Source organism: Dermacentor albipictus, chromosome 6, assembly GCF_038994185.2.
Source record: "Dermacentor albipictus isolate Rhodes 1998 colony chromosome 6, USDA_Dalb.pri_finalv2, whole genome shotgun sequence".
Classification (NCBI taxonomy): Eukaryota; Metazoa; Arthropoda; class Arachnida; order Ixodida; family Ixodidae; genus Dermacentor; species Dermacentor albipictus.
This window is the reverse complement of record NC_091826.1, coordinates 24,615,594-24,621,772: the sequence shown is the minus strand read 5'-3', so window position 1 is coordinate 24,621,772 and position 6,179 is coordinate 24,615,594. Positions and strand designations below refer to the sequence as shown.

The window sequence follows — 6,179 nt, the reverse complement described above, 5'->3', positions numbered from 1 at the left end:
CCGGCGCTTTGATCGGTCGATTCCGCCAGGTTGCCTGCACACTTCCGGTGCGTATGGTTCTGGTTCTGCTACGATATGCCGTTGTGCGATTAAGCCATGACGAAGTTCTACGGGCTTTTTTATTATTCTTTATTTAGTATCGCGGCGTGCCCTGCGACGTGCAGAACATAAAGGTGACATCATGGGGCACCGTTAGCTCACGCACGATCGGAACGTTTAGAACTGTAGCGGTCCTGGTTGTCCTACACGGTTCGAGTCACGCGGCGAATGTATTGATTGGCAATTTTAGTTCTTGCTTTTCGCCTCTCATTTCAGTGTCCAATTTTAATGTCAAGAAATGTTATATCTAAACAAGCTGTTCGACCACAGCAAGAGCACGGCAGGCCGATCCGTCAACAAATCTATACGCGTTTGCTTGAAAAATGCGACACCGTGAGGTCAAGCAATGTGATGTAGCGTTTTCGCTACCGTGAACACTTTCGATCAGAACTAGTTTGTGCACCACGGCACAAATAATTCTGCGAGTGCAAGTGCATATGCTACAATGAAAACATCCTTTCTTTTTAGATTAGAATACAAACTGTACAGGCTGTGCACTTCGTGATGCAACGTGTATATTATATATAGTACTTAATGCGCGTCATACAAACCGGCGCTCGAATGTTCATATGGCTGTGTTTATTCTTTAATTCAAGTGTTGGAACGACAACCTATCGCGTACTGCAAATGTATCGATCCTGAAACGTAAGCGCATAGTTTGGGAGACCGACTGGCATAATTTAGGTTTCGCTCACGCCGACACCACAAAACACACTGTCGGACAGTACATACATACAGCGAAACATTTAACACCATTATTTTCCTTGCAGTAGACGTACCACAAGCGACAAAACAAGAACACCGGGCAGCTAGAGCACGTTGTTGTATGCTGCGGAGCAGCTAAAAGTATGACGGTCAGCACCAGTTTTCGTATGCATATGGACGAGAACGCCAACTTTCAAACAATTATTACTTTTTGCCCTAATCTCATGCGCGACTTTCTTCCCACGTGAAACCATTCGCAGCGTAAGCAACGTGGATCCAGCGTCATCGCCATCAAAAAAACGACGACGCGCCGCTTTCAGATTCGCAAATGGCGATTTAAACGAGGAAGTTATTTTTCATGCTAAGTCGTTCACGAAATTCCGAGTGCCAAACACAGTGGACGGCACGGAGGACAAAAACGATAAAACGCTGTCGTGCTTTACGACGATGAACAACAATTGCGAATAACTTTCGATCATTTGAAGGTAAGCTCTACAGGTCTTTACATTACATTGCGTGTGGCCCCCCTACCCCCCTCTTAATTCGGCCGATACTGTTGGTCCCGTTGATATTAACGGAACTTGACTATTAAACAGTGCGGCTTTTGCCCTTAACGTGAAGCAGTGACGCGATTTAGCAGCAAGTCCCCCACTTCTTTGGAGAGGAAAGCGCGATTCAGCGACGACTCTAGTCCAGTTTAAACTCTTTCAATTGTATTATTACATTACAGTGTCCATTATGCTCATTATCAGTGTCGCTAGTTTGCTAATCAGGTGCACTGTTACTTTTAGATTTTACTATAATAGCATAAGAAGAAAGCAAAGTGGAGTGGCTGAGATAGAATCTTCCAACTGTAGATATGTGGATCGAGAGTGCAAATCCTTACAAGGCATTGCGACTATTTTATAATGTTCTTGCAGTGCACTTTGAGAGAGAGAGAGAGACAGGGAGTTAGCCAATGTAGACAGACTGGCTACCCTGCTGTAGTAAGTGGGTCGAATGTTTAGATTCCTGCATAGGCAATGGAAAAGGTTACAAATACAGTGTTAGAGAGGAGCTTCAGCTTCGAGCTCAATGGTTTCTATTTTCTACAATTTCCGCAATCAGTGTCAAGAACACTGTGGGAAGTGGTCCTCTGCAATGAGGGACCCAAACCCCACCCAGAAACTGGGTCCTGAATGACCACATCGTTATGTTCCCGACGTGAGTGACTGCTTTCACCCCAGTATGGACCCAATCAAGTATCTGATGGCTCCTCCACTGAAGATATGAGCTCGGACAGCAATTTTGCCTTAGTGTCAAGCTGACGTCTGAAGAGAAAAATAAGGACGTCACCAACCAGTCGGGCGACAAAAAGGCAAGTGGTAAGCGGTCATATGCTATCGCATATGTAACGTCAACAGACAACCTCAACTCACTGAATGGGTAGGACCTGTCGAAATACTTTGAATGGAATGCCTATGTTCAAGTTGAACAAATACCTATAAATGCTCGCACAAACATCCTTTAGGTGGAAGTCAGTACACAGACCATTCTCTAAATACTGAAAACACTTACTCAATTGGGAAGCATCTCTGTCCATGCGTTCCCCATGTATGGCAAGAAAGCAACAGGCGCCATCTACAATGTGGCCATTGAGATTACAGACACCGACTCTCGCGAAACTATTGTCATCGTTGGCTCCTGTGCTCAGCTTTCACCATTTTGGACGGTCCCAATGTCTGAAACCAGAGTTTCAGTCGGAAACTTTGCCCACACATGTCAAGGTTGGATATGAGAGGCAGCCTTCTGTCCTCAGTATGCTGGTCGACAGATGTATAGACTCGTGGTAGTGACCACCTACCAACTTACGTTCAGTTTACCTGGTTTCGCTACTCAGCCTCACTTTGCATCCGTCAAATAAACTGGGCTTTATTAAAGACTGGAGGTGTAATGCAGAGCATTACACCTCCACCCAAAATGGAGAACATCATTGCACCCTACTGTGTGGGCAAAACCAGAGAAGTTAGTGTGCCGAGGCACAGATCATCTGTCGACACACAATATGAGGAACTTCGTGCAATCCGTCACCGCAACAAAGTCGCCATCAGATCTTTCGAACAGTAGCCAAGCTCAACGACACGTTCTTCAACATCTCGCCAAGCCTGACAGCGTTAGAGCACATTCTGTGAATCCCCACACCGAAGACAATCTCTAAGACCTGACGGGTCATACGAAATCTCCAGGGAACTCCACAACAAAAACACCCATTCCGTGCTGTGGCTCTACATCAACACCAGACCAAATTGGAGGTAGCAGAGGACTACTGTACACTTATTCTGGACACATTTGATGCTGTGACTTCATCTCTTGTAACCATCATGCCCTTGTCACCTGATGAGCGACTCGAAGTACATTTTACGATGTAAGAGCTTGACACTGCAATTTTTGTTTCCCAACACTCATCGGCACCGGGATCTGACGGAATCACGTGCGCTGCACTCTGCCATCTTGGCACAGAAGCACGCCGTACCCTTTTATCTTTTTATAACACCACGTGGGAGACAGCAAATGTCCCAGATAGTTGGAAATGCAGTCGCACTGTAGTGTTGCTTAAACTGGGGAAGTGCCCTAATAAGCTTTCCTCCTACAGACCAATCAATTTAGCCAGTTGCATCAGCAAGGTAATGTTAAAAATAGTCTTGTCAAGGATGGAGTGGTTCCTTGAGAGCAACAATTGCTTTCCTGATTTTATGAATGGATTCAGAAGAGGTCGTTCTTCTAATGGCGGCGTTGTCAACTTGGTCTCTACTGTTGAACAGGAAAGGAGTCGCCGTCGGTTAGTGGGAGCTATTTTTCTGGATATTAAGGGTGCATACAACAATGTACTCCATTACGCGATTCTCGATGCGCTGGAAGATTTAGACGTTGGTGGTCAACTACATGCATGAATTGTTAGCTATCTCAGTGGCCATACCATGTATATGTCGACAAGTGATGGCGACACCAGCAATTACAATATTCCCCGAGGTATTCCACAAGGGGGAGTTTTCGGTGAAGATATGCGGACTACGTATGCATATGGGCATCTGGAGCCATTCGTCTCCAAATGTGTGCTAGGCCTCAACGTGCAGTGACAATCACAGCCAAGTATCTGCGGTGTCAAGGCCTCCAGCGCTCAACAGAAAAATGTTTCATGATTGCATTCACATGGAAATTAATGATCAAGTATCCCATAATTGTTAATGGAACAGCAATACCTGCAGTAACACACCACAGAGAGAGAGAGCAAACAAAAGAAAGGGGAAAGGCAGGGAGGTTAACCTGAAACACACCACAGAATCTCTGGTGTGGTCATAAACCAGAGACTACCTTGGTCAAGACACGTCGCCACACTAAGTCAAAGCTAAGGAGTTTCATTCAAGTCCTTCGCGTCATTGCAGGAAGAAGATGGGGACCCTTGGAGTCGTCATTACTTCAATTGTATCAAGCACTATATATAGGCTATATACTGTACAGCATACCGGCGCTCTCATGCATGGGACCTAGGTGTATGCGCACGCTGGAAAGCATTCAAGCGTAACCATTGCGCACATGTTTGAGCCTCCCGTGAAGCATGTGAACCAATCGAACAATAGTGGAAGCTCGTGCTTGTCCTATTCCTGTATACACAACACAGACACCATCCTTTGTCATCACTCCCTGCCACCCACGTTGCAGCTTTTTAAGGACTCTATCATGTCCCTGGAATATTCTCCCGCCTGTATTCCGAGAATACCCCTGTTGGTCCTGCCTAAATGTTTTGCTGCGCTGCAGACGAGTTTATTTTAGGTCCTTGGCCTAATGCAAAGAGCGCAGCCCAGATAAAAGTGCCGCTATAGCCTTTCTACAGGCCACTGGGCGGGACGCACGGCTTTCAAGATGCCACGTTTGAACTTGTATAAACGCACCTCCTCCTCATATCATCATCATTCACCAGCCATTTTCCACCCAGTCCCTTTTCCCCAATGTACAGTAGCAGGCCAGAGCAAGTTATAGCTCAGGCTATCTCTCTGCCTTTCTGTAAATTGATTTCTCTCTCTCTGCCTTCAACTTCTGCGTTACTAACATCAGTTCTTTTTGTAACAAGATGGATACAATTAACTTTTTCTTTCCTGCCATTGCTTCTCCCGTCTTTATAAATTCACAATATTTCTGCCCAGTAAGCCAGGATAAATTTTGTCAATGTCAAACCCATCGTCATTTGATGCATGTCAGCCACAAGTTCGTTATAGCAGCTCTGCATAAGTTCACAGCAACAGCTGTAAGGTTATGCTGCTAGGGGTGCCTATTGTGGTCAAATCCTTTTTTTCCTTTGTGAAGTATGCCCTGTCAAAATTCTGCTGTGCACATGCTACAAAAATTTTCCTTTTTGAGTGTTCCTTTCTTAATTACTTGTGTGTAGCTTTCACCACCTTCAGCGAGGCAAGTCTTCCTCATGGATATGAGCCATGCTTCGAAGTCACAGCATAAGAATGACCAAGAGATTTGGACTGTAACCACTATTACTGTAAAACAGTTGTTGAATGATGGCAGGACATAGGTCTCAAATTTTTCCGACGCTGCAAAGGACTGGAAAAACACAAGATTTAAAAAATGACACATGGCTGCACTGAGCAATCCTCAAGTCCTCTACCACAGTAATTTTTTTTTTTTCAAACTTCTTTACAGCACTTCAGAATCTAGCTCAAATACCCATTTTTTACTAAAAGTGCAGACAAACAAGCTGTTTAGACACACAAGTGACCTCATTAATTGGATGACCGACCATATTACATGTTTCTGCTGAACACTGGCTGCAATGTTAACCCTGTAATGGCCAAACATAGTTCCACATCAAGAAAAATTGGGACAGATTGGTAACATTTATTGCAATTGTAGAAAATGAAACGAGAATGTGTCTTTCTTTTTTTCAGTTATAGATACTGTACTTTGCTTTTAAGGTAGACAACCTAACAGCACAAATGGCGTCGTGCAAGAACAACAAAAAAGGAAGCTGTTTATCACAGAGCAGTGGTGGTAGTAGCAGTAAAGCTTTAGAGCAGATTTGAGGCACTGCAAAAAGTTCATGCCGAAGTGTCACTGACTGCTGTGGAACAGACCGCTCCAGCTTGAGTTGTCACTCAAGTGTACCTGAAAGTGAACAGTCAAGCGTTACTACTTTCACCACATGAAACGCTCTGATGCAAGTCAAAAAGTGTATGTAAGGTGCATTAATGTCCTGCACATAGGTCTACCTTTATCTCACGTATGTTCTAAGCAGCCTACAAAACGTCAACAGATGGAAATTGTCCACGCAAATTTAATTACGGGGTTTCATGACAAAGCCATAACCTAGCCATCAGAAAGTGAGGGCA

General features: G+C 44.6%; 1 protein-coding gene and 1 long non-coding RNA gene across 4 annotated transcripts in view; one reads left to right on the top strand and one right to left on the bottom strand.

The window, feature by feature from the left end:
• Positions 1-671: 671 nt before the first annotated feature.
• LOC135896498 (uncharacterized) overlaps positions 672-6,179 on the top strand; it is a 14,504-nt gene continuing 8,996 nt past the window's right edge. Inside the window, exon 1 of the long non-coding RNA XR_010562718.1 lies at positions 672-1,289. This is a non-coding gene — a long non-coding RNA (uncharacterized lncRNA). The remainder of the gene's footprint in view (positions 1,290-6,179) is intronic.
• Positions 5,669-6,179, bottom strand: part of LOC135896496 (uncharacterized) — a 25,737-nt gene continuing 25,226 nt past the window's right edge. For all 3 annotated transcript variants that reach the window (XM_065424909.1, XM_065424907.1, XM_065424908.1), the window contains exon 12: positions 5,669-5,955. The gene's annotated coding sequence lies outside the window, so the exon portion shown is untranslated. The remainder of the gene's footprint in view (positions 5,956-6,179) is intronic.